This window comes from Papio anubis, chromosome 18 (genome assembly GCF_008728515.1).
Source record: "Papio anubis isolate 15944 chromosome 18, Panubis1.0, whole genome shotgun sequence".
Taxonomy (NCBI): domain Eukaryota; kingdom Metazoa; phylum Chordata; class Mammalia; order Primates; family Cercopithecidae; genus Papio; species Papio anubis.
This window is the reverse complement of record NC_044993.1, coordinates 21,336,435-21,354,975: the sequence shown is the minus strand read 5'-3', so window position 1 is coordinate 21,354,975 and position 18,541 is coordinate 21,336,435. Positions and strand designations below refer to the sequence as shown.

General features: G+C 46.7%; 1 protein-coding gene across 1 annotated transcript in view; it reads right to left on the bottom strand.

Annotated features, from left to right (window-relative positions):
* SMPD3 (sphingomyelin phosphodiesterase 3) overlaps window positions 1-17,890 on the bottom strand; it is a 92,239-nt gene extending 74,349 nt beyond the window's left edge. Inside the window, exon 1 of the mRNA XM_003917089.4 lies at window positions 17,332-17,890. The gene's annotated coding sequence lies outside the window, so the exon portion shown is untranslated. The remainder of the gene's footprint in view (window positions 1-17,331) is intronic.
* Window positions 17,891-18,541: the final 651 nt, after the last annotated feature.

Sequence of the window (18,541 nt, the reverse complement as noted above, 5' to 3'; positions counted from 1 at the left end):
GAGAAAACAGGCTCTCAGATAATTGGAACTTGTCTTGTAGACATTAGTGCATGCCCTTTAATTTGTTACTAATGATAAGACAATAAGGTCCAGGACTAATTTACTTAAAAATAAAAGTAAAGAGTCTAGGGACTTTTTCTGTATTAGCTTCAGTTGCAGTCAGAATCAGTGCCTTCTGATGTTTCTTGAGTGAGAGGAGAAGGGATGTGGAGTTAAAGCTGTCCTGCTGGCAATTGTATCAGACCTAGGTTTTTTCCCACATGGACTCCCATTTATAATGCACATGAGGCAGGAGTGGGGAGCCTGAAAACCACTGTTTGACATGAGAATAATAATAACTGCTATGTTTACTGAGCTTGTACTGCAAGACTGTACTAGACACTTAAGAAACAGGATTTTGGCCAGGTGTGGTGGCTCACACTGTAATCCCAACACTTTGGGAGGCCAAGGCAGGCAGATCACTTGAGGTCAGGAGTTCGAGACCAGCCTGGTCAACAAGATGGAAACTTTTCTCTACTAAAAATACAAAAATTAGCCAGGCATAGTGGTGGGCACCTGTAATCCCAGCTACTTGGGAGGCTGGGGCAGGAGAATGACTTCAACCCGGCAGGTGGAGGTTGCAGTGAGCTGAGATTGTACCACTGTACTCCAGCCTGGGCAACAGAGCAAGATGCTGTCTCCAAAAAAAAAAAAAAAAAAAAAAACAAACCCAAAAACCAAAAATTAGCTGGGTGTGGTGGTGCGGGCCTGTAATCCCAACTACTCGGGAGGCTGAGGCATGAGAATGACTTAAACCCAGAAGGCAGAGATGCACTGAGCTGAGATTGTGCCACTGCACTCCGGCCTGGGTGGCACAGCGAGACTCTGTCTCACAAGAAAAAAAAAGAAAAGAAAAGAAAAAAAAAAGAAACAGGATTTTCTTTACAATAATCCTTTATGGTAGGTATTATTTTCTTCACTTTTGAAAAGAGGAGATTGCAAATTATAAAAGTTATGTGACTTGTTAGAGGACTCACTTCCGTCTCCAAAGCCAGAGAGCTGCAGCGTTTCATGGAACCATCTTTCCAGAGTGGTCTCATGCATGTTTGCCTTTTAAAATAAAATGGTAACTGGATAGCAATCCAAACCTAGGATTCTTATATAAGAGAAATTATATGTAATAATTTTAGAAAGCTCTCTTAAAGTAATTTACTTTCCAATGAGAGTATGCACTTAGAGCTGAAATTGATAAGAATATATGTTTATAAAAAGTACTTAAGTTTATTTTTGTCTTTTTCAAAAGAGACAGTACCTTGTAGTTATAAAAGCCTTTAAATTAACATACCACATCAGTGGGCTAAGAACCTCATCTCATCCTTACTTGTTTTACTGCTAGATTAAAAACTTCAGGGAACTTACAGACTTTCTGCTCTGCCCTGAGAAGTAAGGAGAACAGACCAGAAACCACTGACCAACAAATCTCAGTGGGGGAGCAGAGTCTGTCTGGCAGCTAGATGTATGAGGTGGGCAGAAGAAAATCTGAGGGGTCCAAAGTGAGTATTCCAAGTGCTAGGGCAGCCTGGGTCTGGTTTTAAAAATTTGCCTTTGTTTTTCTTTTCTTTTTTCTCTTTTTCCGAGACAGGGTCGCCCAGGCTGAAGTGCAGTGGTGCGATCATGGCTCACTATAGTTTCAATCTCCCAGGCTCAAGTGATCCTCTCATCTCAGCCTCCAGAGCAGCTGGGACTACAGGTGTGTGCCACCATGCCCAGCTGATGTTTTTGGTTCTGGTAGAGATGAAGTCTCACTATGTTGCCCAGGTTGGTCTTGAACTCTCGGGCTCAAATGACTCTCCTGCCTTGGCCTCCTAAAGTGCTGGGATTACGGGCATGAGCCTCCGTTCTCAGCTGTTGCTTTTCTTGATTACTGCAATAAGCACAGTTCATAATCATGTAAGTCAGAGAGAGCCATTGGTTTTATTTTGGGATGGCATAGAGTAGGCCGTACCCAAGGTGATGATTTATTCTGATTCTTTCGTAAGAACCTTCTACTACATCTGACTGTGGATGTTTAAATGCTCTTATCACCAGCCTCTGTGGCATCCCTGCCTCACACTCAATCCTTTTGCCCCACCCTCATGTGCTCACAGGGACTGACTGCAGGCACATCTACCTGCATCTACCATTCCTTCCCCACATGTAGGGAGTGATGTCCAGTCAGCAGGCTGATGTACACCCTTGATGTTCTGTGTTGAGTTTTGGGCTAGAGATGAATTCAGGAGTCCATAGCACATAATGGGGAGCTATATCCCTGTACAAGAGTGGGTGAGGTCACCAGGACATGGCAGATGGGGTATGCAAGGAGATCGGGCTATGTCTTGGGGCAACCACGTTTTAGCTACGAGATAGGAGGAGTGGGAACTGAGTTAGGAGAATGCAGTGCCCTGGGGAAAACAAAGGATTTCAGGTAGGCAATGACCTAGGAGGACCTGGAGGAGCAAAGAAACCCAGGCTGTGTGGGGCCTGCTGGGATTCCTGTCTGCTGCCCTTGCTTGTTAGATTTTACCCAAACCCCATGAATATATGGTCTCAGATCTTGGAAATTCTAAACCCTGTGCTATGAGAATGAGTCTGACTCTTTTTTTCCTCGTTTTTTTTTTTTAGGTCATAGAATCTTATTTGATCATTAAAGAACACGGGAAGAAAAGGTGAAAAAAAGAAAAATTAAAAATGCCTAAATTTCAACCTTTCTAAATGTACCATATGTTAACATTTTGGTCTATTTTCTTTCAGTGGCTTTTCAGTGGTTTAGGATTTTGAAAACTGCTATTATAATTATGTTGTATACATAAATGTGTACTAAATTTAACACATGTCACAGGCATCAATTTATGGCTTTTAAAACATGGCAAGCATCATTCAGACTGGTACAAAGTTCAGTACCCACCTTTTAATTAAATTTTCATTATATTACTCCTTTTTGTTGTCATATATGTTTTGGTTATTTGAGGTCAGGTACTGAGAGAAGAATGTAAATTTATGCCCACAACTGTCATTTGGCCAGCTTCTTGTATTTCTAACGGTAACAAATTTTGCCTCATGTATTTCGATGCTAAAGTACTCAGTGTACAAATGTTCAGAACAGTTATGCTTTCACAATTGCTCCTATGAATATAAAATTACCCTTTTTATCCTACTTGACACTGCTTATTGCCTTAAATTGTGCTTTGTCTGATATAGCCACTCACGCTTTTTCTTTTGTTTGCATTTACCTGGGATAGCTTTGCCTACCCTGGAGCCATTTAATTTTAGGTGAGTCTCCTGTATTAATTTAATCTAGAACCTTTGTCTTCTTACAAGGGAATGTTAAATGCTTAGATTTATCGTCATAACCATTCCAGGTGGCCCCCTGTCATCTGTTTTATGTTTTCTGCATTTCCTTTCTTTTCTGACTTTTGAGCCATAGCTGATGATTTCTTTTCTCTTTTGCAGTGATTTGGAAGGGAGACATCTTGTTTCTCACTCCACTGATCCGCGTTCTATTGCCTCCAATGAATGTTTTAATTTGACTCTGTGTTCGGTTTCTAAGCAGCTCTGCTTATCTCAGCCTGCCCTTCTCATCTTTGGTGGAGGCGACATCCTCTGCAGAGTGGTTTTAAAGGCCCTATGTTGGTTTTTCTTTGTTTGCTAGCTCCAGGAAGGGAGTCCTGCAGGCCTGGAGCAGGAGAGTGGCAGGCCACTCCTGGGAGGTGCCCCAGTGCTTCCTGCAAGATGAAGGGATTGTCCAGGCCACAGGGTGTGTGTGTTTGGCAATGGTGGGTAGGAGGCGTGGCAGAAAGTGTCATCACTACCACCTGTGTTTGGAAGCCCTTCTTTCTGGCTCCACTGGCCCTTGTTTGAGAAAGGCAGCCTGAGCAGATCTGGTCCCTGCTGGCAGGGATGAACTCTGCAGAGAGAGGGTTCTAGGGCTGAGGGACCAGAGTGAGGGTAGGTTGGGGGAAGGGGACTTGAGCTGGCTCTGGCCTAGACAGGTGGGTAAAGGCCTATTGGTCTCAGCTGTGAAATTTCCTGGGCATACAAATTGTTTCCTGGGCATTCACCTAAAAAGTCCTTTTAAAGACTTGTAAATGGAATTTCAGTGAGGGCTTTTTCAGTGCCTCCATTTGTCTGCTCTCTTAACCAGGTATTGCTCTAATATATTGCATATTAAAACTCTCTATAGGGCAATTAGCAGCTTTAAATGGTTTGTTTAAAATTAAACACTGGCATTTTTTTTTTTTTTCATTTACTCAAGTTGGTTGCTCCTCTGTATCCTCTAACACAGAGGTGCCTGTTCTGCTGAGGGCCACAGACAGGGAGGGCTGGGGCCTGGGAAAGGCAGGGTGGGGGCTGGCTGGGGTGGGAGGGACAACCTGCCAGGGCCCAAGTTCTCCAGAGGGAGTCCCAGGCCAAGAAGGGCCTCATCTTCTGGGGGGCCGGAGGGGCAGGAGTGGGACTGGCCTGCTGTCGGCGATCCTCTGCCTGACTAGGACAAGGCTTTCCCAACAGTGGCCTCAGGGACAGGCCACAGGTCAGAAGACCACTGGTGAGAAGGGGGCAGGCAGTGTGTGCAGTGGTCAGTGCTATGGCAGGGCCAGCCTGGCTACTGGGGAGGGTGGTGAAGCCAATGGCACTTCAGGAGATCTAGACCATTTCCACTCTACACCAAAGTCTGTACCCCACAAACACCAAGTTCCTCTGGAACCAGAATCTTAGCTTATCCTCTATGATTCCTTGGAACATTTCAGCTGGAATCAAGTGGTGGCATCACTAGGGTCCCAAAAAAACAAGTGCTGAGGAGGTCTCAGGGCAAGGACAATCCCAGGCTTGGTCACTGGAGATCAAAGTCATTACTCTAACCTCCATGCTGCTCTACCCACATAGTCAAGATAGCCACTGCCAAACCCTCAGAGCACCAGATTAGGAAACTGAGGTCAAGAGACAGAGGTGATATGTCCAAGTTCATGCAATAGAACAATCTGAATCCTTTATAGCATATAAAAGTATTCCAATACATTGGCTTTTCCCCTTCTGTGTGTGTTGATATAAACCCTCTGACTCAGGTGCTACTGTCTGGACCCAACACACAACAGTGTGCATGTGTGTGTGTGGTGTGTGTTTCCCCGGTAGAATTATTCACTCCTCCATGTTCCCAGTGCTCTCTGCTCCTCCTTCCATATTACCACTTATCTCACTGCACTGTAATTATCTATCTCTGTCTTCCTTCTAGGACTTGAGTACCAAGCAGGGACTTTGTGCTTTTCTCTGTACATAGTAGTAGGCACACAATGGATTTTGTTAAATGAATGTTGATGAATTCACAACCCTCCACTCACTACATATAGGTTACTATGGCTTGATCTTATTAAATGTGCAATCCCATTATAGTCAATTAATTTAAAGTTATATTCTTCTGAAGGTTAACAATGGAAAAACTGTACTTTGCTCAGCATACCATGCCTGTGGGACACATGGCTGCTTGGACCACACTAATTCATGGTGCCCCTTGTGACAGCATGCTCTAATTGCAGGCAAAGGGTCTCAAGAGCTTGTCTTTCAAATAAAGAATACAAAGGCAAATCATTCTCACTGACTGTATACAAGCTTCTGAAATACACCAGCCTTTACCTCCTTTGCCTTTACTCTGCTACCTCAGGTTCCACATACCAGGTCTGCATAGACCTGATGTGAGATAAGGTTGGCAGTATTTATAAGATCCCAACTTGCCTCACCTGTTGGGCTACATTAATTTCAGAGGCATGAGGAAGCACCTAGAAGGGAACTTCATGAAGTGGCCATGTTCGTTTGTACATTTTCTACACTGCATCTCTTGTTCTGTTTTAGAATTGACTACCTCCCTGAGGACAGGGACTGTGTCTCATTCACTTCCATCTCTCCAATGTCTAGCACAGGGTTCAACCCAGAGTAGGAACCAGGTGTGTGAGCAAGGCGTGAACACTTGGTCCTGGCTGATGAAGTTGCTCTGACGTAACCAAACAGCCCTACTTTCGGATGCACAGCCATTCCAAACATCTGTGCCTGTATTATTATCATTCTGATTTCCCAACTTGATTTTATTTTCCAGAAGTCACCATTCAACCCTGTTGAGTTCAGCATGTGCTGACACACATTGTTACTGGGGTCAATGGCCAGATGAGCCTTAACATTTCATTTCCAGGTGTTTGTCATTTCTCATTAGTTATATGTTTATAATCACTAAGGTCTTATCCCTGGACAACTTATCAAAATTGTTGTGGCCTTGCCCACCCTTGTATTCACCCTTCCAGAACTGTGGAGAGCATCTGGAATTCTAGCATGACTTTTCAAACAAAACACAGTGATCTCTTTCATCCTCTATCATCGGGCACATCAAAACTCTTTACTCATCAAGAGACTCTCTCATAGCTGTGAAAGTTACCTCCTCACTGCCTTGCATCCTCCACAGAACTGCTGGTGCCTCTTGGAAGAAGTGCTGCATCTGTGCCCCTCTCCCTTCCTGCCTTTGTTTTCCATTGTCATTAGAAGCATAGCCATGGAGAGAAGTCTGGCGCAGAGTGCGACTGCAGCCATTAGAAAAGACAGATTTTCCTTCTAACCAGCCTAAGAAGGATGGGGTTTGGTTTTCAGCCCCTGCAGCCTACAGAGAAATAAGCAGAATGAATTCAAGATGGCAGGTCCAAAAAAATCTTTTGTGAAACAAGCTGTTTGCATGGGAGCAGGTGACTGATGGTGCTGCAACCAAAAAGGGCTGTGGAATTTGCAGTGACCCCAACTCAGGCCCTCCCAGCAGCCACCTTGGGAGGCAGTTGCTCAGGGGTGTCACTGGGAATCATGAACCAAAGGATACTATTTCCTGCCTCCCAGAGCACAGGGAGCAAATCTTCTCTCTTCCCTCACAGAGAAAGCCTCTTCTAAGCTTTGTGCTTAGGTTTGGGCACTGCAGCTGTTCTTGGCATCTGTGCTTCGTGGCAGACTTTCCTGCCTGCAACTTGACACAGGCAGGAATCCTTGTGGCAGACCTGCTACCCTTCACCTGCCCAGGGCTTTTGTGAAGACCAAATGAGAGAAAAGACCATGTAAATTCTTTGAAAACTAAATAGTACTGGTAGGAATGCTCGACTGTGGTGCTACCTGGCAATACCCTCCAGAAGCTCTGGCTTTCAGATACTTGGTGAGCACACTCAACACTGCCACAAATTACCCAGATTCAGTGAGATGCCTCAAACTGAAGGCTTCAGATTTCATATACCTTTCTTTGCCTATGAACTTTTTTGATTCTCTAACACTTGTTAGTCTGACATTCAAGGCTTTCTCAACTCTTCCTTCCAAACATCTATTTCATGTGGAAACTTCTCCGTTTCAGTGCTCCCAGAACATAGCATTCTCATTCCTACCCCTGTTCATTTGATCACAACTTTCCCTTGCCTTCCTTCCCCATCCCACTCACCCCTCAGAGATTCTCCATATTGTACCCATGCTTGAAGACAAAGCATAAGACTTCTCCACAAGCTGACCCACAAATCACCTCTCTCTCCTTCAAAATAATAGTTATTGGGTTCTTGCTGATCTTGAACCAGAGAAGCAGTGATCTCAGGGGTTAAGAACAGGCTCTGCAGTCAGATTGCCTGGGTTGGGGTCCTGGTCCTCTTACTATCTGCATGACCTTGAGCAAGTTACTTAAAGTCCCTGAGCATTGCTTTCCTCAGCTATAAAGTAGGGATAATAATGGTATTCTTTTACACATATGTGTTGCTGAGCACAATGCCTGACCCACTGTAAACACTTGAACGAGGGTTAGTATTGTCTCTAACCATTTTCATATATATTGCCATGTAATTTCCATGGCAGCCCAGGAAAAGTTAGTTTTATTGCCCCAGAGGAGAAAGAGGAAGTTTGGAAAGGTTAAAGCACTTGCCCAAGGCCACACATTTGGTGGTAAAAGTGTGATTCAGACTCAAGTTTGGTTGGCATCCATAGCTTTTCCACTGCCATAGCCAACCTGCCTTAATCAGGCCTCCTATGGTTACTCCAGCCCCTGTTCCTTGGTTCAATCTCCATATGAGCGTCTCTCCTCTCACCAGCCAGACCTTGGTCTCCTCCTGGGGAAGGTTCTCAAAACACCCCACTGTAGCTATCCATCATTTGGCATTTGTTGAATGAACAAAAGAAAGAATAAGTAGGAAAATGTGCATATTAACTCCAGACTATCCCCAGATAACTTATCACTGGTACTTGGTACCTGGAAGTCAGGGGCCTCTCAACAGAACCAGAGGTGAGCCTCCCTCCACCTCAATTCACCCACCACTCTTTGAGTCAAGAAACTGTGTTGCTCTCCTGCTAAAACATTTGAAGGGATCCTCACTTTTCCTATAGGACTAATCTGAGTATTTTCTTTACAGTTCAACATGCTCTGTTAACATAAGCCTTCACTGAGCTTAATACATATGTCTTCGGCCGTCTTCCTCCAGAAGGCAAACTTTTGGAAGAAGAGGCGATGGTTGAGAACAGCAACAATATGTGTTCCCTCAGAGCTACGCAGTGAATGGACCCATGGTCTGCCCTAGGGGTCGGGAGAAATGGCTCTGGGCTCTGGTTTCCATATTTATGTTATCTCTTTTTTAAAGCAAAGCTACATGTAAAGTGCTCTAAACACTGAGGTCAGAACTTCAGAGTAAACATGATAGAGAACAATGCCCATTTTGCTACTTGCTTCATTATCCCAGGAAAGAGCCTCATGTGCGTTAATCAGACAGAGAAGAACATGAAAGATTGTGTAGAGTGTGCCCAAAGTTCCTGAGATCCTACGTTTTGGTGTAGACACACTTAATCAGGTGAAACTGTCCATTCAATCTCCTCAGGGACTGAATAAGGATAGGGAATGACACGGTAGAGTTGTAGGAAAGGCTCTGAAGATTCTGAACAGCAAATTCTCTCTCTTGTTTTTCATTGTTTTTTTGAAATGGTCTCATTCCAGTAGCCCAGGCTGGAGTACAGTGGTGCAATGTTGGCTCACTGCAGCCTCTACCTCTCATGCTCAGGTGATCCTCCCACCTCAGCCTCCTCCTTAGTAGCTGGGACTACAGGTGCACACACCGTGCCTGGCTAATTTTTTGTATTTTTAGTAGAGACAGGGTTTCACCATGTTGCCCAGGCTGGTCTTGAACTCCTGGACTAAAGAAATCCATTCGCTTTGACCTCTCAAAGTGCTGGGATTATAGGCATGAGCCACTGTGCGTGGCCTGAACTGCAAATTCTATATTAAAGAACAAAAATTTCTCTATTAAAGAATACCTGTAATCCCATTTAGTCACAGCTATCACTTGTTAAGTGCCTACTATGTACCTGATGTTTTATTTGTATTATGTAATTTAATCCTCACTACAACCTGTGAGAGAGTTGATACTACTTCCATTTTACAGAAGAGAAAACTGAGACTCAGTGTCTTGACCAAGCCCAGTAAGTGGCAGAGTAGCTTTGACCTTGGGTATGTCTGATTCCTGTCCAAAATTTTTCTCCCAGAGCACAAGGTTGTCATTCCCTGAGGAATCTGGGAGTCCAAGAGACTTAGAGCTCTTGAGTCATCTGGTACAATCATCCTCTTCCTCAACTCATTAGCTGAAGTCAAGACCTGTGCATAATGCAGTTAGCTAATTTGTTTATTCATTGTATGCTTATGTAAATGGCTTGAAATCTTTCCTCAACATCATTATCTGTCAGAAAATAGGGGCCACATACTTAGCAAGTGTTTTCAATCACGTTTTAACTAGTAATAAATCTTTAGCTTGATTTATCTGAAAATTGTCTGCTTGCTCTCCTTCCTGTTGCCTTTATCTTTTTTTTTTTTTTGAGACGGAGTCTTGCTGTGTCACCCAGGATGGAGTGCAGTGGCCAGATCTCAGCTCACTGCAAGCTCCGCCTCCCAGGTTTACGCCATTCTCCTGCCTCAGCCTCCCGAGTAGCTGGGACTACAGGCGCCCGCCACCTCACCCGGCTAGTTTTTTGTATTTTTTAGTAGAGACGGGGTTTCACCGTGTTAGCCAGAATGGTCTCGATCTCCTGACCTCGTGATCCACCTGTCTCGGCCTCCCAGCCCTTATCTTGTAACACTTCATAAGCTTCCTCCAATAGTAATAACAATAGTTAATATTAAGTGAACACTCACTCTGGACCTGTCAGTCACTGTTCTAAGTGATTTAGCTCGAAATCTAGGAGGCAGGCTTTATTATCACCTCATTCTACAGGTGAGGAAACAAACGCACAACTTGCTCAAGGTTACACAGCCCAAATAGCAGAGCCAGGATTCAAATTCCAGGCTAATTGATTGCAGACCTACTTTGCTAAATGCCTCAGTTTATAAAGAAAATATCCTCCTAAATGGAAGCAGTCTAGAACAACACTGCCCAGTAGAAATATAATATGAGTTATAAATGCAAGCCACATATATAATATAAATTTTCTAGTGGCTACATTACAAAAGTAAAAAGAAACAGGTGAAATTAATTTAAATATATTTTACTTAATATATCTAAAATATTATTTTAACCTGTAATCAATATTACCATTACTAATGCAACATTTTATATTATTTTTTATACTAATTTTTTGAAAGCTGGTGTATGTTTTATACTTACAGCACATCTTAATTGCTGCTAGATATATTTCAAGTGCTTATGGCCCCATATTGGACAAAAGATATATAGAAGGACATTCTACTTTTCCTATTTTTTCTATTATTTGTTTCTATTTCAACTTTATTTTTAACATTTTTAAATTAAAAAAAAATTTAGAATCTTGCTCTGTTGCCCAGGCTAGGGTGTGGTGGTATAATCATAGCTCATTGCAGCCTTGAACTCTCAGGCTCAAGCAACCCTCCCATCTCAGCCTCCCAAGTAGTTGGGACTACAAGCATTCACCACCATGCCTAGCTAATGTTTTCATTTTTTATAGAGACAGGGTCTCACTATGTTACCCAGGCTAGTCTTGAACTCTTGGCCCAAAGCAAGCCTCCCGCCTCAGCCTCCCAAAGTGTTGGGATTATAGGCATGAGCAACTGTGCCTGGGCTATTTCAACTTTAAAATTGGGTTTTGCATTGGTATTGGATCAAAGAAGCCTATATTAATGGAAATGTGCCCTTTGTATAATTAAATGAACAGAGCAACAGTTTAGGACAGTGGAAAGAACATGCTTTAGGCATTAAAAAATCTGGGTTCTAAGCCCCATCTTAGAACCACTAACCAGGGCTGTGGCCAGAGCAACCCTCAACTTCCCTCACTGTCTTTCCTCATGTTAAAAAATACATGATGGTTTATGATTATTAAGATTCTTCCCATTTCTAAAGTTCTTTCTGCTTACAGTACACATTCTTTCAGGGTTTCTGTGCCTGTTTCCTTGTTCCATTCAAGATTTCTGTAAGAAAGGACTTATCCCACATTGTGGTTGTGTTCCCTGTGCCCAGCTCTGTGCCTGACACATTTCTGTAGGCACAAGAAACGTCTGTTGAATGAATGGAAATCCAGTCCTCCTTTGAGGGACTCCTAGGCCTCCCAGTTTTTGCCAGAATGATCATAACCGCCTTAGCAATTAATTGCACTTTCTCATATTGGCCTAAAATCTTAACAATCTAAGATTTCTGAAGGGTTATAGCCAGGATTAGAAACCATTTCCTGATCCTGTGTGCAAAGGAGATGGTACTCAGCCCTAGGCATGGCTGCCTAGAGACCCCCGCAAATGGTCTCCTTCTTATTACATGCTGTTCTGATGCTGAGGAGAGTTAATTAATGACTCTAAATAAGAAAACAATCAAATCTGTCTGCAGTCATATGAGTCAGAGCAGACCCAGACGGGGTGCCGGGTCCTTGGCTTCCAAGTGCCCTCGGGAGAAGCAGTAGCAGCCTTTGCTCCTTTCATCAGAGCTCTGCAAAGCCCCAACTTGGAAGGGGAAGAAATCACTCAAAATGTAATGGAGACTCAGCTGGATATGAAGCATTTTTCTTAAAAGGCTAACCCCCTATCTGAGTGTTGTACAGACTGAGGCCCTGGGAGAGGAGAAAAAATGTAAGTTCATTCCTTTCTACCCTCTTTAGATACCCAAACTGAAAGGGGAGTTCTCAGAAACCAGTCCCTGTGTATGTTGCAAGATTGGAGCAGTTAGAACTGCCACTTTAGGAGGACCAGACTTGTGGTCTGAAATTCACCAAACCCCAAACCTTCCCACCTTCTAGAGTCTTGCAGCCACATATGGAGGTAGAGCTTTGGTTGGGTGGCATAAGGACAGGAATGTAATGCTTCCCTGAGATTGGCTGAGGCCCACACAGTGAAAATTTTATTTAGGTGTTAGAGGCTTTGCTATGAAAATCTGAGAGTGGGAATAGGTGGAAGGAATCTCTTAACAATAAGAGTGTCTTCAGCTTTGTAACAGGATGCTAGGAAATAAAGACAAGCTCTATTTCTTTGGCTCTATGTGTACTCTTTGTCAAATAATAACAGCTTCCTCATGTTTTTTTAATTTTCCTTCCTTTCTTAAAAAGGAAAAACAATGACAACACTTTGTTGCCATCTACGCTTGGCTTCCTATGAAAATTTTCCATGCTGGAAAGAAACCCCTGGGCTATTGGTCATGAGGGTCATTATACTGCCCTCTCCCCATTCTTTGGTAAACAAGTTCAGTTAACAAACCTGGATAAGATGTAAAGTAGGTGGCACTATCCTTGCTGAACTTGAAAAGACTGATTTGTGTCTAAATCCTAGTTGGCCCCCAATCCTATTCCTCTGGCATTTGATTATAACCTTACATAGGACAATCCAATAGTTCAATTTTATTTCTATAATAGCAATAGGGAAAAACAGTGGTAAGGAGGAACTTCCAGAGTTTGAGATCCAGGATGGAACCTAAACTCTTCCCTTTCTGTGCAACCCTGGGAAAGCCCTCAAAGCTTTGTTTCCTCACCTTGAAAGTGGGAATTATGCCACCACCTACCTCATAGGACTGTGAGGATTAAATACATTCTTACATGTGAAGAGCCTGGGTCAGAAAATGTCTCCTCTTATTAGCTCATAATTCTTTAAACAGGGATTGCTGATGAGTTCATTCGAAGTAATTCAGTAACACCCTCCACAGCTCTGTTTCCTCCTATTCCATTCTGTACTCAGCTTTGGGGGAATCCTCTCGGAGGCCATGGCCCTCAGCTCTTGCTTCTAGTTCACACCCTGAAGTCCTCCCTTCCCACCAGGTGGGTGAGGCCAGCACTCCAGAACCTTGGACAGCTCTACTCCATAGCGATCCAGCCGGCTGCCCCAGGGAACAGGAGGGTCTTGGGAAATTTTCCAAAGGCTGCATTAGTGCAGTGATTTAGGAATGCCAGGGCTGCAGTCTCATTTCCAGCATGCATGCTGCCACTTGCATGCATGTTCAGATTCTTCAACATGACCAGCCCTTCTGGAAATTTCTAAGGAGCCTTTCAGAAATGCTCACAAGATTTACCAAATCTTAGGGCCTTTTCCTTCTTTTCTATGAACTCCAATTTTTTTTTTGAGCCCAAAAAGAACAGAAACACCACCCACATCTTCCTGAATCTGCTGATATTTAATTTGTTTGGCTTCAGTACAAGGATTAAACATTCTTGATTAACTTCAAGTGAAAGTAATAATGTATGAGCATGAGGAAATGTTTTACAAGACAAAGATTCAGGTATAAATTAAAAGAAACATAAAATAACGTTATTGCCTGTAGGTGATGTTAAGCACCATTCTAATCAGGATAAGCAGGTGGTTCAATTTATGAGGCAATTTAGCTTTTCACTCTCCAATGCAGAACACAACACACCATATGCAGTCACCTTCCAAACAGGCAAGGAAGAGATTAAGTCCTATTTTTACTTTATGATACTGAGTCACATAGTTCAATGCAAATCACATGGATGCCAAAGTAAGAACAATACCAGGTATTAAAATACCTTCTTTCCTTTGAGGAGCTCTTAAGATTTTGTAACTGTGTGAAATTCCTTCAGAGTGACTCCAGGAGAAGAGACACATGTCACCAGATGGGCATTTAGGATTGAGCATGTCTCATCTCTCTCCCCCACTTCTGTCATTAGGTCTGGAAGAGCCGTATTTGCAGCTTTTTGCATTTGATAATAGCCTCCAGATGCCTTCATTTTCTGGGCTACATTGTTTTTGAGGAAAAGAGGGTTTACTTTTGAAAAATGTTATTGACTAATTTAATAATGAGGGAAAGAAGAGGATAAATGTGGAACAGGAAAAGAGGAGAAGAGAGTAGTAGAGGTAGAGGGAGAGACAGGAGATGCCTAAACCTCTTTGACCTTGGTAAGTGTTTTCCATGCATTATCCTTATAAATGGGTTTGATGCCCACCTTCCACTGGTCAGAAACTTGAACAAAGGCCTTCAAGCCCTCTTTAAACATTTCCATTGCTGAAGACAGCAGCAATTCCATGGCTTGAACTAACTTGAAAGAACTTCAGACAAGAACATCAACGTGACACTCTGAAGGTAGGAGGGAGCCCCCCAGTAAAAAGGTTTGTGATTTTACCTAACAACGCTCACACCCACTCTGAGCCTCTACACCGTGGGGGAGTGTTAGTTGCCAAATTGTGTCTGGTTTAACCTCTTTCCAGCAGAGGTCGCTGTGGACACTGGGAGTGGATACTTGTGGGAACTGGACCAGGCAGCCTGGGTTAGATAGATGGTGGCTACATTGTGTGGTACCTGCTCTTTCTGCTGTTCTGCTGGCCATCATCTGGTCTCTCATCCTATGGGAAGTAGGTCTCTGTGAAGATTATCTCAAAGCTGCACAGTACCTTTGCTATACAAGCGCTGTGAGATCAGGGTAACTTATTGGGGAGGGCAGGTTTGGGAGGGCCATGCTCATCCTCTAGGGGTTTCACCTTGTAGTGTACGTCTGTGTTACCCTTGTTTCTTGTCTGAGTGTACCTAGTATTTCTAAGACACCACCTGTGACTGACCAGCAACATCAGTGCCATGCCCTTCCAGACATGGAGGCCAAAGCGACAAAAGTTGTCTTGCCACGTAGTCTTGCACCCACATCATAAGTGACTCTGTTGATGAGTCCCCTGCTAAGCCTCACTTGGAAGCACATGGTGGTGGTGAGGGGGCAGAATTCTGGTCTTTGGAGCAGCCTATTACAGTAGGATAAAGCTTCTGATAAAATGGGAAGGGCAGGGCACTGGTGAGTATGTTAGGGTCAGACCTGAGACCTCAGAAGGGCTGAAGAAGTCTCCACATACTTGTGAACTCCCCACTTACTGGGCCTTACGCAGGCCAGGCAGGCTAGGCACAAAGCAACCTGAAGCTGCCTTCACCCTGAGGGCATCTGCTCAGACCCTAGGCCATTGCTGTGGCTTGAGAGTTGAAGATGTGACTACCCTGCTCCCCACCCCCACAACATCCAAGTCCAGCAGTAAATGAGTAAGTGGTTCACCTACATACACACACACACACACACACACACAGCCAGAAACACAAGCTCTGGCCGTGTCACACACATGAAGACTGAAACACACATGGGTACATTCAACCGGTCACACATTCACACCCACACTCTGACCCACACCATCATCCATGCAAACCCTCACACATTTAAACACATCCCCACCCCAGAACCAAATTTGACCTAACATGGCTGATGGGGCGTGGGAGGGTCCAGTCAGGATGTCCCTCTGGATCCTGGTCCACTCATGCCCCGTGAACTCCAGGCCCCTTGCTCAAGGTGGAGCCCTCACCTGTCCCTGTCCTAGTGGTCACAGGTCACAGGGCCTGAACGCCCCCCGTACCGGCCCTCGAAGGGGTCCTGTTTACCATCGTGTGCACAGAATCCTGGGTGCCTGGCTGGCCTTAGGGTAGGGGGTATGGGAAAAGAGAAAGATGTGGGGCATAGTGCCCTGCCCCGGCTCAGCCGCCTCCTCCCTCGGGATTTTCCATCCCGGCTCGCGCTGGCCCGCTAGAAGCCCGTGCGCTTTGTCTCCCGCCCCGCTCCCAGCACGTTTCTGTGGAAGCTGCCCGCGCCGCGCCCGAAGCCCCCCCTCCGAGGCCGCGCCCCCCGCCCAGCCCGCGGCGCAGGCCTGCCAGTGCAGCGACCGCCGCTTTGTCCTCTCGAGGATGCCTGGGCCGAGCGCGAAAGCCCCGTGCCTGGGAACAGCCACCACGCGTCCTAGAAGCAGGTCCCCGAGCCTCGGTTTGGGGTGCGCCCTGCATCGGAGCGGAGCAGCCCCCAAAGATTCGCGGGCACGAGGTTGGGGGTAGCATTTACCTGGAGCTCTTGAGTGCTTGAGAGGAGATCCGCCCCGTCCCGCTCTGCACATGCCCATCTGAGGTTGGGCCCCAGCTGAGGTGCCAGAGGCTCAGTCCCCGGGGCGTGGTGGGCTAGTGAGGGTCGTCTCGACTTAGAGCCCCAGGCCTGGATCCAGGTAGGGAGGGCCTGGGAGATGAGGCCCGGGTGGGGAGAGATGGGGAGGGGTCCCTCGTCTCCTCTTACATCCCCCTACACCACCTCCCACACCCAGGCCACCCAACCCTAGGCGCGGGCCCAAGCGCGGGGGATTCCGAGTGTCAGTGCTTTCCTCCACCCGCGACTCCGAGCAGGATGGGGAGGGGTCTCCCAGCCTTTCCCTGCCACATCCCAATTCCACCCCTCACCAATAACCTAGGAGGGTCCAAGTGGAAGGGGTAAGAGTCCTCTGTCTCATCCACATCCTCGGTCCTCCTCTTTACAAAACCCTAGGGCCTGGGGAGGAGGGGGGATGGGGGGGCGAGTGTGGAGGAAGGGGCCTGGGGAAGGGTCTTCCCGGCATCCCAAGACGCCTTTCTTTAATAACCCTGGGAGGGTCTGGGCTGGGGATAGCGGTCCGCGATCTCATCCATCACCACCAGACTCCTTTGTAACCTCGAGCAGCCGAAGTGTTGCGGGGAGGGGTCCCCCTGCCTCCAGTCCCCTCATCCCACAACACCCCCTCCTCCCGTCCTCAGTAATTCGAGCAGTCCGGTCGCCAGGCACAGTGGGAAGGAGGGTCCAAGCCTCCTCGCTCTCCCAGGAGAGATTGGGGGTGGTGTCCCCCAGCCCTCGACCCTCATACTCAAAAGCCTTCTCCACGATAAAACAAAAACTAACCCAAACTGCTCCGACCTCCGGCGCCGGGCCACAGGAGGCCCCTAGTCAGTCTATGGCTGTCCAGGACCCACGGTCCTGAGAGCAGCGAGAACACGTCCCGTCAACTCCCCGAGCCCCTCACGCCTCGGTTCGCCCCCTCCCCAAGAAAACAAAAGCGAATTCAGCAGCACCGACCTCTGACGGCGGGCGGGAGGACGGTCAGCGCCCGGCAGCGCACCCTGCTCCTCCCGGCTCCTCAGCCCGGGCTCCCGGCCGCAGATCTGGCGGCGGCTGCAGCGGCGGCTGCTCTCGCGGCTCTCGGGTCCGGAGCCTCCCTCAGACTCAGCACCTGGAGCGGCGAACAGCTCCGCGCTTCATTCCTCTGACCCCGCCTCCTTCGCGCCGCCGTAGCCAATGGTGACCCGGACCCCGCCCAGGAGTCTGCCCATTGGGGGCGTCGTCCCCTCTCCCTCCGGCCCCGCCCGCTGGTTCCTGGGTCTCTCCTTCAAGACCACATCCCCCAGAGACCGGTGGAGTTTCACACAGCCTTCTGGGACTTATAGTTCTTTAAGGACGCGGAGTGGGCTCACGCCGCGGGCAGGCAAACAGAGAGGGACTGCATTTCCCAGGGTGCACTGAAGACACGAAGGCGCGGAGCAGGGCGGGAGGACCGTTTCCATAGCAAAGACGACCAGGCGAGGATGGCTGGCAGAGAAGTGGGGCAGGCCGCAGGACCCTCGAAGGATCGTGTGAGACCCCGGGCAGCCTCTTGGGAGGCCATTTCGAGGAGAAAACCTTGATTTCTGCTTCAGGACCCGGGGCCTCAGTTTTCCTATCTGAGAAGAAGGGCGAAGAGCTGTGCCCCCACCACACCCGTCGGTGATGGGGCAAACCGAGGGCAAGCCGCTTTGGTTCCTGCCCAGCAAAGGTGAGGGAGGACGGAGGAGACTCTCCCACCGCATTCAGAACTTTATTCCTTTATTTTTGTCTCAATCTTGTCATAGAGGAGCCTTTCACTTTTGGTCATCCCTTGGGCTACCAGGGCCTTCCCGCCTCCGTCTTCCCATCGCAGGTCCTGGCCTCCTTCACACCACTACCGGATACCGCAGCATCTCCCCTAACGCAGCAGATGGAGGGCGCTTCCCATGCCCCGGGACTTAAGCCCACTCTCCCCTTCGAGATCTGGACTCCACCTTTTTGCAACACTCTTAACTTCTTTGGAAGCTGGGAAGTCTCCTACTCCCTTAGGCCCCTCCACCCTGCCCTCAGCTAACTCCTCGGCAAGCCCCAACCTAGACACCGCCTGTTTTGTGAAGACATCTAGATGCTGGGCTCTCTGTTGAGTGCCCCACCCTGTGTTTGAGCAGCACCATCTACTTCCCCTGTTCTACTTGCATGTTTATGT